Here is a 13759-nt window from a genome sequence, read left to right as displayed (position 1 = left end):
TTGTTTTTTTATCCAGTCAGCCACCCTATGCCTTTTAATTGGAGCATTTAGTCCATTGACGTTTAAAGTAGCTATTGATAAGTATGTACTTACTGCCATTTTTTAACTTTTTTTTTTTCCTCAGTGTTTTAGTAGTCCTTCTCTGTTCCTTACTTCTTCTATACAGAATTGATGGTCACTTTAGTTTGACCTCTGTCTGAAACCTGTACTCTTTAACTCCCCTCCTCCCTCCTTTTATGTTTTTGATATCATATCTAACCTCTTTTTTGTGCATTTGTGTCCATTACGTTCTAATCGTGGAAATAGATAATTTTTCCTATTTGTGGTCTTCTCTTTTCCCCTTAAATCAGTCCCTTTAACATTTCTTGTAACACTGGTTTCTTGGTGACAAACTCCTTTAATTTTTGCTTATCTGGGAAAATTTTGATCTCTCCTTCCATTTTGAACGATAACCTTGCTGGGTAGAGTATTCTTGGCTGTAAGTTTTTTCCTTTTAGCACTTTAAATATATCGTGCCATTCTCTTCTAGCCTGTAAGGTTTCTGCTGAGAAGTCAGCTGATAGCCTTATGGGGTTTCCTTTGTATGTAACTTGACATTCTCTTGCGGCTTTTAGGATTCTCTCTTTATCTTTAATTCTGGACATTTTGATTATGATGTATCTTGGTATGGGCCTCTTTGGGTTTATCTTGTTTGGGGCTCTCTGTGCTTCCTGTACCTGGATGTCTGTTTCCTTCCTTAGGTTAGGGAAGTTTTCATCTATTATTTCTTGCAATAAATTCTCTGCCCCCTTGTCTCGCTCTTCTCCTTCCGGGACACCTATAACACGGATGTTAGTGTGCTTGGTGTTGTCCCAGAGGTCCCTTAGACTGTCCTCACTCTTTTGAATTCTTTTCTCTTTTACCTGTTCACCTTGGGTAATTTCTTCTAGTCTTTCTTCCAGCTCACAGATCCGTTCTTCTGTATCCTCTACTCTGCTTTTGAGTCCCTCTAATGAATTTTTCATTTCCAGTATTGTATTCTTCATTTCTGATTGGTTCTTTTTTATATCTTCCATTTCCTTGTTGACATTCTCACTGAGTTCATCTATTCTTCTCCCCAGATCAGTGAGCATCCTTAACACTCTTAGTTTGAACTCTCTGTCAGGTAGGTTGCTCATTTCTGTTTCACTTAGTTCCTTTTCTGGGGTTTTGTCCTGTTCCCTTACTTGGAATGTATTCTTTTGCCTCCTCATTTTGCCTCTTTCCCTGTGCTTGTGTCTACGTATTAGGTAGGTCAGCTACGTCTCCTGCTCTTGGATAGGTGACCTTATGTAAGTGATGCCTTAGGAGGCTTCCAGTATGCTTCCCTCAGTTCTCAATGTTCCAGGGGTGGCCCCTATGTGGGCTACGTGTGTCCTTCTATTGTGGCCTGTTAGCTCTCCCTATAGGCGCCCAGGGAGGCTGAGTTATGCTCCTGGCCAGCTGTTGTAATGCTCAGCTGCTTGTAGTTGTTGTGGGCCCTTCAGTCTCTTTATCAGGTGTGGGGAGCCCCAGCACAGTTGGCTGTAAGTTCTAATACCACATTTGTGTTGCAGTATTTCTTTTAAGTGAGTAGGCCCCCACCGTGGCAGGTTGTTAGGCTCAGGGCCTTACAATTGCTGTAAGCCTCTAGCCTATTAGGTCTCTTGTCAGCTCTCTGAGGATTGCAGCTGGGTGGGGCTGGCCTCAGGCACAGGAGCACCCAATTGTTTCAGGCTTTGGAAGGTGGGGCAAACCTCCTATGTGGGTCTCTGAGAAGCACAAGTCTTCTGCAGCTGACAAGCCCTGCCGCCCACAGGTCCACACACACAGTCAACACAGTCCTGCCCCGTGTGAGCGCCCCGACCTCCCCAAGCGGACCCAGTCTCTCCAAGGCGGGAGTCCCACACACTCCGCCACCGCCCCACACTCTCCACCCGCTCCTTGTGCACACCCTGCCCAGCTCAAGTCAGCTCAGTTGCCAGGCTGCAGAGCATCCAGTCACCAATCTATGCAGGTCCACACGTTGCCTGAGGGCTTGTTGTTGGGTGGGGCCAGTCTCTAGGGTGGGCTGCCTGCCCTGGCTGAGCTGGATTAAATCGGTGCTCTAGCGGGTGGAGCAGACCCTGGGCTAGCAGGTCTCAGGGAGAACTCCAGTGGTGTCTGTGTCAGCACGCTCACACCAGGCCACAACAATGGCCGCCGCCAATGTCCCAGTCCCTGGAGAGGTCTCACCCCTCACCGAGATGCACTCAGGGCCTATTAGGTGAGTCTCTTGTCACCGAAGCACTGTGCATCTTTCTTTCTGGTGATTTTAGGATGCTTTCTGGAACGGGTGAGTTTGTGCACGGGCCCTTTAAGAGCCAGTTTTAGTTTCTTTGTGAACCGGGTTTTCTGGGGGTGCTCCCTAATGTTTTAGTAGCAGGCACAGTCAGATATTATGCCGCTGGTCTTGATTGTGCTGGGTCCACAAAATGCCCACAGCGGGGGCGCTCCCCGGTGCAGGGCCCCGCGCCTCCAGGGAGGCTGCGTCCCTGTGAGCTGCTCCCGGCGGCCGTGAAGCTGGCGGCTTGTGAAGGCGGCGTTTTTCTCTCCGGAAGGGAGTCTCTGCCTCTTCTACCCCAGTTAGGATTGTCCGTTGTTGCAGGAGTTCCTCTTATCCAGTTTTCAGTTCTGTCTCAGGGGTAATTTTTCCACGAGTAGTTGTAAATTGGCTGTGTCCACGGAAGGAGGTGAGTTCAGAGTCTGCCTCTGCCTATGCCGCCATCTTGACTCCGCCCCTCCAATGTTTGGTCTTTTTAATTAAATATTGGTGCTGTATAATATTGACTCATTTGAAACACTTAAATAAAACAATAATAACAAAAAAGGAAATATATGCTTTCTCTTCTGTAAAACCAGCACTGTATTAGAGAGGTCTAAGAAAAATAACAAAGTATCCTTCATCCACAAATGCTTCCAAACTACTAATAAAGCCAATAGCCTCAGCAATCTTTTTTTCAGTTTCAGCTGAGGGCAATGAATTTTGCTGGGCACTTGGAGTAATGTAAAAAGGAATGATATGCTTTCTCTACCCTCCAGGAGATCTCCACTTACTTCAGGGAGGTGGGAGGATAATAATGCAAAGAAAACTCCAATGAGTAATGCAGTGGCACAGAGAAATTGCAACAGGAGAACAAGGAAAATGAATTTAATTCTGAGATTAATGGTTAAATGTGGAAATGTTTTATAAAGTGACTGTTCTTGTGGTAGGTCTTGAAAAATAAGTTCATACTAGGCAGCGATTGACATCATTACATGGACAGAGGATGGATGCCTGGTCTTCTGAGGGAAGATGAATAGAATGAGGAAAAAGAAATGCAGGGCCAGCCTGGTGGCATAGCGGTTAGGTTTGTGCGCACCACTTCGGCGACCCGGGGTTCTCAGGTTTGGATCCCGGGCGTGGACCTGCATACCACTTGTCAAGCTGTGCTGTGGCAGGCGTCCCATATAGGGTAGAGGAAGATGGGCACAGATGTTGGCCCAGGGCCGATCTTCCTCAGCAAAAACGAGGAGGATTGGCAATAGTTAGCTCAGGGCTAATCTTCCTCACAAAACAAAAAAAAAGGAAAGAAAAGAAATGAGAAAGTACAGTCTGCAAACCAGGAATGGTAGACTGTCTATTGTAGCTTGGGCCTGGCATGTGCATGCATATGTGTGTGTGTATGTATCAGTGTGCATAGCAGTGTAGTAATGTGCTGGGTTTAACAACTGTGATCTAGGATTCAAAAAATATGAATAAAAGACCTGATTTGTCATGTTTGCTAAGTTCTCTGGCTATAAATGCCCATCATGGCTGATTTCAAGCCACCCATGGTGCCACCGAATATGGAGTTGGGATGAGATGCACCCACTTGGCTCTATATGTGACTGGCTCCTGCTTACCACTGTGTTTCATTTATGTGTGTGCCTATGTGCATATGTAAAGAGGAGAGAGAAGGTGAATGGGGAGTGGGAAGGTGTAACATTTAGGATTGGGATCAGGTACACATAACAGAACACTGTTGGGAAAAAAATACAAGTCCATCTCTCTATCATGTAAAAAATATTCTGAAGACAGCAGTCCAGGGCTGATTATAGTGGTTTTCAGAGGGACTCAGTATTCTTCTATCTCTGTGCCTCATTGTCTTTATAAATCAGTTTCAAAATATAAAAATCACCTCTTGTCTTTATAAATCAGCTTCAAAATATACAAATCATCTCTTGGTCCAAGAAGGTTATCTGGATCATTATCATCAAGGCCACTTTGCAGGCTAGAAAAAAAAGGAACGTGTTTTTTTTTTTTTAAAGGAAAAAGAACAAACGTACTACTTCTAATGAGAATTTTGAGAAATCTCACCCACACCTCTATTTCCATGTCATAGTCTAAATCTTAGTCACATTGAGTATATAAATGTAAGAAAGACTCTGATGTGAATCTTATGGGTTGGAAAATTGTAGTCTTGAATAAAAATCTTTAAAGAAGATCTATAAATAAAGAGATATTTTAAGGCAACTTGCAGTCTCTGTCACAAGATATTGTGGTAGAAGAATAAATTAGAAAGTATGCCACAGTCAGAAATAAACGTCAGCACAGAAAATTTTTTTTTTTTTGGTGAGGAAGATCAGCCCTGCGTTAACATCCAATGCCAATCCTCCTCTTTTTACTGAGGAAGATTGGCCCTGGGCTAACATCCGTGCCCATCTTTCTCTGCTTTGTATGGGATGCCGCCACAGCATGGCTTGACAAGCAGTGCGTCAGTGTGCGCCTGGGATCCGAACCTGCGAACGCTTGGGCTGTTGAAGTGGAGCACATGCATGTAACCACTGTGCCACCAGGCCGGCCCCCAGAATATTTAATATTACTCTGTACTTGCAACTATGAGATTTTCATCATCATTCCCTTTTATGATACTGCTTACCACTAGTGGAAAGGATATTTGATTACAGGTACAGAGACTTTGTTGAAATAAACATTCAATTATCTTATAGGACAATATTAGCAAGAAAATAATGTGACTGTAGATTCTGAAGACTAACAAATCTAGTATGAGCTCTATACGTATATAATAAGATTTTGCTTGTGCCCTACCAAAATGAAACCAAGAAATGATGCCCAAGACACAAAAAGCATTGCTCCACTATTTTAGGATGGAACATGGGTCCTGGAAGGATGTTTAAAGTAGAGAGGATGTGGAGATTGTGGAAATGGAGAGAAGAAGGAGGACCAGAAGGAGAAACAACTAGAAGGAAAGATGGGACTTTCAAACTGTGTGATGCTGGAAAGGAATTCCATATGTATTTGTGATTGTATCATAGTAAAAATCATTTTCTTTCCAGTTACGAATTTTACTCAAAGCACTTATGACATTGCTGTCATAAGCAAGCTTTTACATGTGCAGCCTAAAGTCATTGAAGGTGTTTGAGGAAAACAGAAAAAATAGCCAAGTTTAGGTTTCTGCTTACGAGACTAATTCTGCTGGCAGATGTATAATTCATGTATTTTGAATGAGGAGACATTGGAGGCATGAAAACTGGTAAGGAACCAAACCCAACAATTCAGGAAGGGAATAATGGGCTCCAAATTAAGGCAACAGTAATATTGCAAAGGGAAGGATGGAAGTCAAAAATCTTGTCAAGTTGCATCACTAGGATTTGCAAGTAATTGGCTTTGGAAATTTGAAGAAAATATATCCAGACTTTCCTGTGTGGGTTGCTGATAGAATACAGGATTGCTTAACAAGATAGAGAATGCAGTGGAAAGAAAATATCTGTGGAAGAAAGAAGTACAATCAAATTGAGTAATATTTATTTTTAAGTATTTGCTAAATATCCAAATATAGGCATTCTGTAATTTCTGTAGAAATAGATATAGGTATGAAACTCAGGTTAGAAATAGAGATATTTAAAAAGCAATCAGTGGAAAAATAGGTTGCTTCTGGAAGAAGAATATGTGGCAGAGAAGAGAAAGAGCTAAGACTGGAATTTGAGGACATTTTTATTAGCCTAACAGAGAAAAAGAAGCTGCAGAAAGATTGGGAAGAGACAGTGATGCAGTTACAGGAACAATTCATCTGCATAAAATACTAAATTTTGAATGCTATGCTAATTCATACCTTTTTTCTCATAAGAAAATTGAAGGCAGATATTAAAGAAAAAATCTGTCAGTGCTCTTGACTGCATGCCTCAGAGAATGATTCTAGCTATTTTAAGAAATAGAGAAAATCAGAGGTTCTGAGGAAGGATGAGAGACTGAGGGCCAGGTGCTGGGAGAACTACCTGGTGTTCAACAACAAGGGCAAAGACAAGTGCCCATGTGGTGGCCCATGTGGCACCCATGTGGTGGCCCACAGCGTTCGCCTCTGCAACGACTTTTCTTCTTAGTCTTCCACCTCTAGCTCTCAAAAGCGCCAGAAAAGGAACTTGTTGTCCATCTCTACACGACACACCTGCCCTGAGACTCTGCTCAGAAAGGGAGCTGGAAAAACTGGCTTCCTGTGGTTCTAAAGGTTGCACTGCCTCCCTCGCTACTACACCCAACGGGGAATTCTAGAAAAGAGAGATGAGAGAGATGGGAAGATAGTGGGAAGGGGGATGTTCAGAGAAACTATGAATGTTCATGACATGCTGAGGGTTTATATTGTGCCACACACTGAGCTAAAGGATTAACCTGCGTGTTCTGACATAATTATCACAATTTATGTTGCTTTATAATTCTCAATGTACAGAAAATGAAACTAAAGTTTAGAGAGATTAAATACTCTGAGGTCACACAATTTATAAATGGAGCAAGAATGAAAAGTCAGCAAGTTCAGCTCCGTATACAAATTTGACCAGATTCAGGGCACTTACACTTTAATACTTTTCTATATTATTAACTTGCCCCATATACTTTAGTTAATTAGTGACTGAGTTGTAACTAAAAACTGTTAACTACTGTCACTTTCAGGGAGTGTATAATAAAATATTCTCTCCCAAGGACTTGGAAATAATGGGGATAAGAATTAGTGCTCAGACTAAAATTATAAATTGAATATATAATGAGTGAGGGCATGAATAGGTAGCAGGATATTAAGGGAAATGGGTCTGTTGCTTCAGAATTTTGGTTGAGACCCTTAAGATTAGGAACAATGATGGTGTTACAAGGTCAGCTGATGGTCATAAATCTATCACCCAACTTGAGTGTCTATACAAGGAAGAAAGAATATTGGTCAAAAAAGTTTAAATGGTGGACGTTTATTTGGGAGGGGTTGTTTCAATGCTAAGCACTTTTATTCCTTCCTTTTTATTGGAGAGTGTGAGTGCATGCTTCCTTTCTCCTCACCTCCAACCAAGAAAGGGGATGATTTAAAGAGAAGCAGTGGGAAAATATGACCTGCGCCCACAGGAGATTGTGGGGTACAGAGATAAAAAGTAAATGAGGAGAAAGAATAAAAATGAAAATGGGGTAAATATGATAATCCTGTCATGCCACACTCCCTCTTTACTACAGGCATAAAACTAAGTCCAGGTAGAATTATGTGAGTGCGGAAAAACTGGAGGAACAATTGGAGCTTTAGTATTAGACTTGACCGGGCTCTTTAATAACTGAGAACAATAAGGCTTGTTCGAAAGTGAAGGGGAACAGAAAAACTAAGGGATGTGCCTGGGTTTTTGAGTCACGAAAGGATGATTTGACAGAGCAACAGAAAAGAAGAGTGAGAACAATAAAAATTAAAGTTGACTTCTGCTTGCTTAGTACTATAGCTCATTCAATAAGTCAGCTTTAGATATAAAATATCTGGAAAAGAGAAGCTCGTTCTGAGTCTTTGAAGTATGACTATAGATGAATTGAATTCATCAACATATTTAAGGAAAGAATAGGCCAACAATCGGAAATGGACATGGACATCCATGGAAGAAAACACTGACAAATGGTATTATAAGACCTTCGGCCAAGGAAGATTAGAGTAACGGGGGGGGGGGGGGGAGTAAGAAAATTAAGTAAATAATTAAATAGAAAAATGATTATAATGATATCTAAATATCATTAAATGCTTATTATGTGGGAGGCACTCTGCTAAGCATTATGATGGAGTCGTTATTTTAATCCTCTTAAAAGTAACGCAAAATAAATCCATTGTACAAAATAAGAAACTGAGTCACAAAGAGGTAAGAGAACTTGCCCAAGGTCATAGCTAATGTCATCAGAGATGCATACGAAACTATAATAATTAAAAACTTAACTGTTGGAACAAACTACGAGTGTATCAGGTCTTAGGAGATCAGGATAAAGACACTGAATTGGCCTAAAACAGGATTTAGTTTGGCCTTTTGGCCAATTGTGTTAAATCAAGCTAACCTAATTTTTCATTTCACTGAGTCTGTTGCAAATTAAGTCTTATCTCATTAATGTTGTCTAAGTTGAATGCTTTTGGGGGAAAAAAAATTATTAAGCCATAAAGACACAATTAGTAAAATGTGTTAGATGTGATTGTAATGTGACGGATTATTTTTATAAGCATACCAAATTTACAGACTCAAATGAATATTGAACTTTACACTATTAACTTTGAAAGAAAAGGTCTTACTGTAATAAAGCTTGCCTTGTTGAAAACATTTTTTTCTTTTCATTTCGAATTTCAGCTCAGAGAAGTTTTCAAGATATATATAAAATATCTTCATTTGCGGACAAATATTAACAAAAAATTATATTATCCAGTTTGATAATGCATACTTTTCCCACAATTCCTTTGGCATGTTTCTAGAAATCAAATCTATCTTCTAGTTACAAAAGTATGTAAATATTGAAGGCATTTCTAAGCTTAATTTGAAGAATTTTTTTTTGCTGAGGAAGATTTGCCCTGAGCTAACATCTGTGCCAATCTTCCTCTATTGTTTTTTAGTATGTGGGCCACCAGCACAGCATGGCGGCTAACAGAGTGGTGTAGGTCAACTCCCAGGAACTGAACCTGGGCCACTGAAGTGGAGCATGCTGAACTTAACCACTAGGCCACTGGGGCTGGCCCTGAAGACATTTTTAAAGCGAATATTCCTCAAATAGTTTGAACAGTGACAGGAACATCAATAGAAGCTCATAGACTCCTAGGTAATTACTTTGAAAAGAGAGCATTCAAAATATATTTGAAAAATATCAGTCATGGTATTTTATATTTATACTCCAGTAATAATTTACTAATTGAATAATTTCATACATACTTATGGATCTAGTGGTAGGGATTGATTTGAATCAAAAGCCTCAATATATTAATAGCATTAGATGAAGTAATGCCACTTTGAGTTCATATCTCATGTCTATATATAAACAAAATCTTAACTATAGAAAAGTATTATGTACTACTATTATTGTATTTATGGAATTACTTACAACTGCACACAATTGCCAGCAATTTGATGAAATATGAAATGTTTGCTACCAATTTGTGAACATCTTATGTTGTTACAAAAGAGAAAATGACGCATAGCTGAATGGCAGGAAATGCATGAAACAATTAAAGGGTGGTTGGTTTAGGTGATAGATTTATGGATAACTTTCCTTTTAATTTCTTTTCTTTCCTTTCTTTATTTTTTCCATATCTTCAAATCTTTCAACACAGTCCAACATCATGTATTACTAAAATGACAACATATTATATTCAATATCTGAATAAAAATAAAGGTGGTATAATTACACAAGGCTGTGAAGACCAGGAGGTGGGAGAATTGAGGGCCATTCAGAGGTTGCCTACCACTGTCTGCCTTTTGGCCCCTGTGATTTATGTCCTTCCTATATGCAAAATACACTTGCCCTCTTCGAAGGTTTTCGAAAAGCATCTGCTTGGGGCAAGCCCGGTGGCGTAGCGGTTAAGCGTGCGTGCCCCGCTGTAGCGGCCCGGGGTTCGCAGGTTCAGATCCTGGGCGGGCACCGATGCACTGCTTGGCAAGCCATGCTGTGGCGGCGACCCATGTCAAGTAGAGGAAGATGGGCATGGATGTTAGCCCACGGCCAGTCTTCCTCAGCAAAAAGAGGAAGATTGGCATCACATGTTAGCTCAGGGCTAATCTTCCTCACAAAAAAAAATTTAAAAAAAGCATCTGCTTAATATCCAGAATCTACTTTCTTATATGAAGTCCAGTTGTGAATGAGGCTCCCTGGCTCCTTAAGTACTGCTTGAATATTGTTCCACTTGATTTCTACCTGTGAAATTAAGGAGGCAAGTTACCTGCCTTCTCATGTAGTCAATAGAATATGATGGGGTAGACATAGGATAGCTGTTAAAGACATTCTTGTTTAAAAATGGGAGTAACTGGAGGAACAGAGCAATCACTGGCCCATACCAATTCTGCTATCCAGTTAGGAAAATGCAGGATGTTTCTTGAATAGATTGCAGGCCCCTGGAGTCATTCTCCATTGCTTTCATGTCATCCTTTGGAATCTTAGTTCTGCCCTCTGAGTTTGCCTTCCTTTTCCATGCTTCCTTTGGCTTGTATTTGCTGCTCAACAGCAGCTTCAGCCTACTTCCTGACAGTGCAGTTCAGAGGGGTCCAGAGGACTCTCTTCCGTACTGTTTCTGTCTCCCTCAGTAAATGCTGGTACTATTTCTGCATGTGTAAGTCTTTAAAGAAATTTGTGGATCTGTTGTGAATTTTCTTGGGGACTACTGAATTATATAAAGGCCTCAACTGCAGATCTTTTTGAGGTAAGCCTCTCTCCACCCTGGCCCTCTGCTGAGCGACAATGCCCTTATTTTTCCTAGAAGCCCTGCTGTTTGGTTGAGAGAATTTATGATGAATACTTTTAAAATCCTTAAAGGATTTTTGTCTTTGGCTTCACCTTTACTCCATGTTTTTCTTGCAGGGCCCTGGATTTGAACTTGGCTTGGAAGTCATAGCTTTGTTCTGGTATCAAATACCATCTGAAGAGGCTGGGGATTTTCAAAACTATTGAGTCTGACTACTTTTATTTAATAGTTCTTTCTTCAATTTATCTGTCTCCTCTGAACATTTTACTATAAGAAGCAAGAAAATGTCAGGTGACATCTTCAAGACTTTGGTTAAGATATTAGATAGACACATCCAGTTCGTTTAGGTGTGTTTGCTGTACTCCATTTGAATGTTATTCCACTGCATAACAAGAATCCCCTTTCCTACCACTTCAGTAAAGCATGTGTCACTGCCCTGTAAGCCCTCACCAGCAACTTCTTCAAGTCTAACATTCCATGGCATGTTCTAGGCATTTTGACTTTTTACAAACATTTTCCTGAAAGCTCATTGCTCAGTCCCAAAGCCACTTCCATATTTTAGGTGGTGGTTACTGTTACTTATTGAGACCAAAATCTGTATTGCTTATTTGTAATCACATAACAAATTACCAGAAAGCCTTTGGTATCTTACAACATCTACGAGATACAGTCAAGATTCCAGGTACAGATTAACTGGTGCCTTTGCCATAGTTCACTTATGCAGTTACAGGTAAGTTGTATCCTGGGTCTGTGGTTTCATCTGGAGATTTAATTGTGGAGGTGGGTGGTAGTCCAAGTCCATGTTCATTCTGGTGTTTTTGGCAGGCCTTGTTCCCTCACTACATGGGCTTCTTGACTTGGATGCCTCATGACATGGAATCTGACTTCCCCTACGGTAAGCCAGCTAAGAAAAAGCAAGAGACCATTCAACGACACTATTGTGCACCCAAGATGGAAGCCACAGTCCAGTTTCAGAAGTGATATCCTGTCCTTTCTGCCATATTCTAGCTGTTAGAAGTAAGTTAATAAGTTCATTTCATATGGAAGAAAACAGAAAAGAGGGGCTGGCCTGGTGGCGCAGCAGTTAAGTGCACCTGCTCTGCTTCGGCAGCATGGGGTTTGCAGTTTCATATCCCAGACGGGGACCGACACGCAGCTTGGCAAGCCATGCTGTGGCAGCGTCCCGTGTAAAGTAGAGGACGATGGGCATGGATGTTAGCCCAGGGCCAATTTTCCTCAGCAAAAAAGAGGAGAATTGACATTGGATGTTAGCTCAGGACTGATCTTCCTCACTAAAAAAAGAAAAAAGAAAAGAGAAAGGATGCTAGTAGGTTGATATCATTCAAGCCTTTCTTAGAGTTTGACTACCTTTTCAACCCTTCCACCTAATTAATTCGCTTCTTGTTCTTCATGTGTGTGAGACATATCCTGATTCACTCTAATGCAGTTCAGAAACATTGGAGCTTGCCCCTAGAAACAACCAGTAAAAACGCCAATGTATACCGTAAATTTACACCATGAACAACTCACCAACATGCGCAATTAAAATGGAAGATACAAGCAGAAAATCCAAAACCAGCTTATAAGGATTTTTTGATACCATGTTACCTCAAATATAGTTTTTATGATCAAAATTGTTAATGTCAACTATCTCGGGTTCTTTTGAGAATTAAATGAGCTAATTAATATAAATAACATAATATAATGACCACCAAATATTAGTGCTTAATAAATACTAACCATTGCTACTACTATTACAGTCATGCACCACATAATGACATTTCTGTCAATGACAGACTGCACATATAACAGTGATCCCATAAGATTAGTACTATATAGCCTAGGTGTGCAGAAGGCTATACCATTGAGATTTGTATAAGTATACAATATGATGCTCACATGACAACAAAATCACCTAATGATGCATTTCTCAACATATCCCCGTCATTAAGCAATGCATGACTATTATTATCATTATTGAATAAATATGCATTATTTTTAGAAATACAAGAAGTCTTTTTGAAATAGTTGTTGAATGAATAGGTTTAGCTCTTTTAATAGATTTTTCTCTTATTTTTCTGCAACTCAGGGCTACAAAATACATGGTTAATAAATCATATTCAAACAGATATTACCTTCTGCAATTTAAGACAAATAAATACCTATGGCCTATGCCTAAATTCTTCAAACACAAGCAAAGAACATTTTGCTACCATCTTGAGAACTCATAACCTAAGTTTTTAAAAAAATTATTGAAGCATAACATGCATAGTGTAAATATAAAAACCACATATATTGGGGGTACTCACATACAGCTTGCTGAATTTTCACAAACTACTGATGTAAACAGTACACAAATTTAGAAACATTATCAGTAATCCAGAATTTCCTTGAGCTCTTTTCTGGTCTCCACATCCTCACAAGGGTAACCACTATTTGAGTTTTTAAACTATAGACTTATTTTGCCTACTTTTGAACTTTATATAAATTTCTACACTTTAGTGTTTGAGTTATTTTGCCCTGTTATATTTGTGAGATCTAACAATTCTGTTGTCTACATTTATAGGTCCTTCATTTTCAGTGCTGCATAATATTCCACTGCGTGATCATACCATAATTTATTCATTCTATTGTTGACTGGAATTTTTTTCAGTTTTTGGCTATTATAAATAATGTTGTGATAAACATTCTCATGCATATTTTTTGGTAAACATAGTTTGCACTACTTTTTGGGTATATACCAGATGTGGAGTTATTGGGTCATAGATTGTGCATGTATTGTTTTAGTAGATAGTGGCAAAGAGTGTGTGAATGTGTCTGAGAGTTTCCACCAGCAATTTATGATTGTTTTCTTTGCTCTCCATCCTTGAAAACACTTAGTATCATGGCAATGCACTGAATGTTTGTGTACCCCCCCAAATTAAAATGTTGAAACTCTAATCCCACTGTGATGGTATTTGGAGGTGGGGCCTTTGAGAGGTATTACATCATGAGAGTGGAGCCCTCATGAATGGGATTAGTGC

The 13759-nt window shown here is 40.0% G+C and overlaps 1 long non-coding RNA gene across 1 annotated transcript; it reads left to right on the top strand.

Moving 5' to 3' along the window:
- Window positions 1–2148: 2148 nt before the first annotated feature.
- LOC147914592 (uncharacterized) lies at window positions 2149–13422 on the top strand. The gene is made up of 4 exons (XR_015555087.1): window positions 2149–2263; window positions 10853–11466; window positions 11562–11753; window positions 13303–13422. It is a non-coding gene; the product is annotated as an uncharacterized LOC147914592 (long non-coding RNA).
- The last annotated feature ends 337 nt before the right edge of the window (window positions 13423–13759 follow it).

This window comes from Ceratotherium simum, chromosome 18 (assembly GCF_057802395.1).
Source record: "Ceratotherium simum simum isolate JZ-2026a chromosome 18, ASM5780239v1, whole genome shotgun sequence".
In the NCBI taxonomy this organism is placed as follows: domain Eukaryota; kingdom Metazoa; phylum Chordata; class Mammalia; order Perissodactyla; family Rhinocerotidae; genus Ceratotherium; species Ceratotherium simum.
The sequence above is the reverse complement of the archived record's forward strand: the minus strand, read 5'-3'. Positions and strand labels throughout refer to the sequence as shown.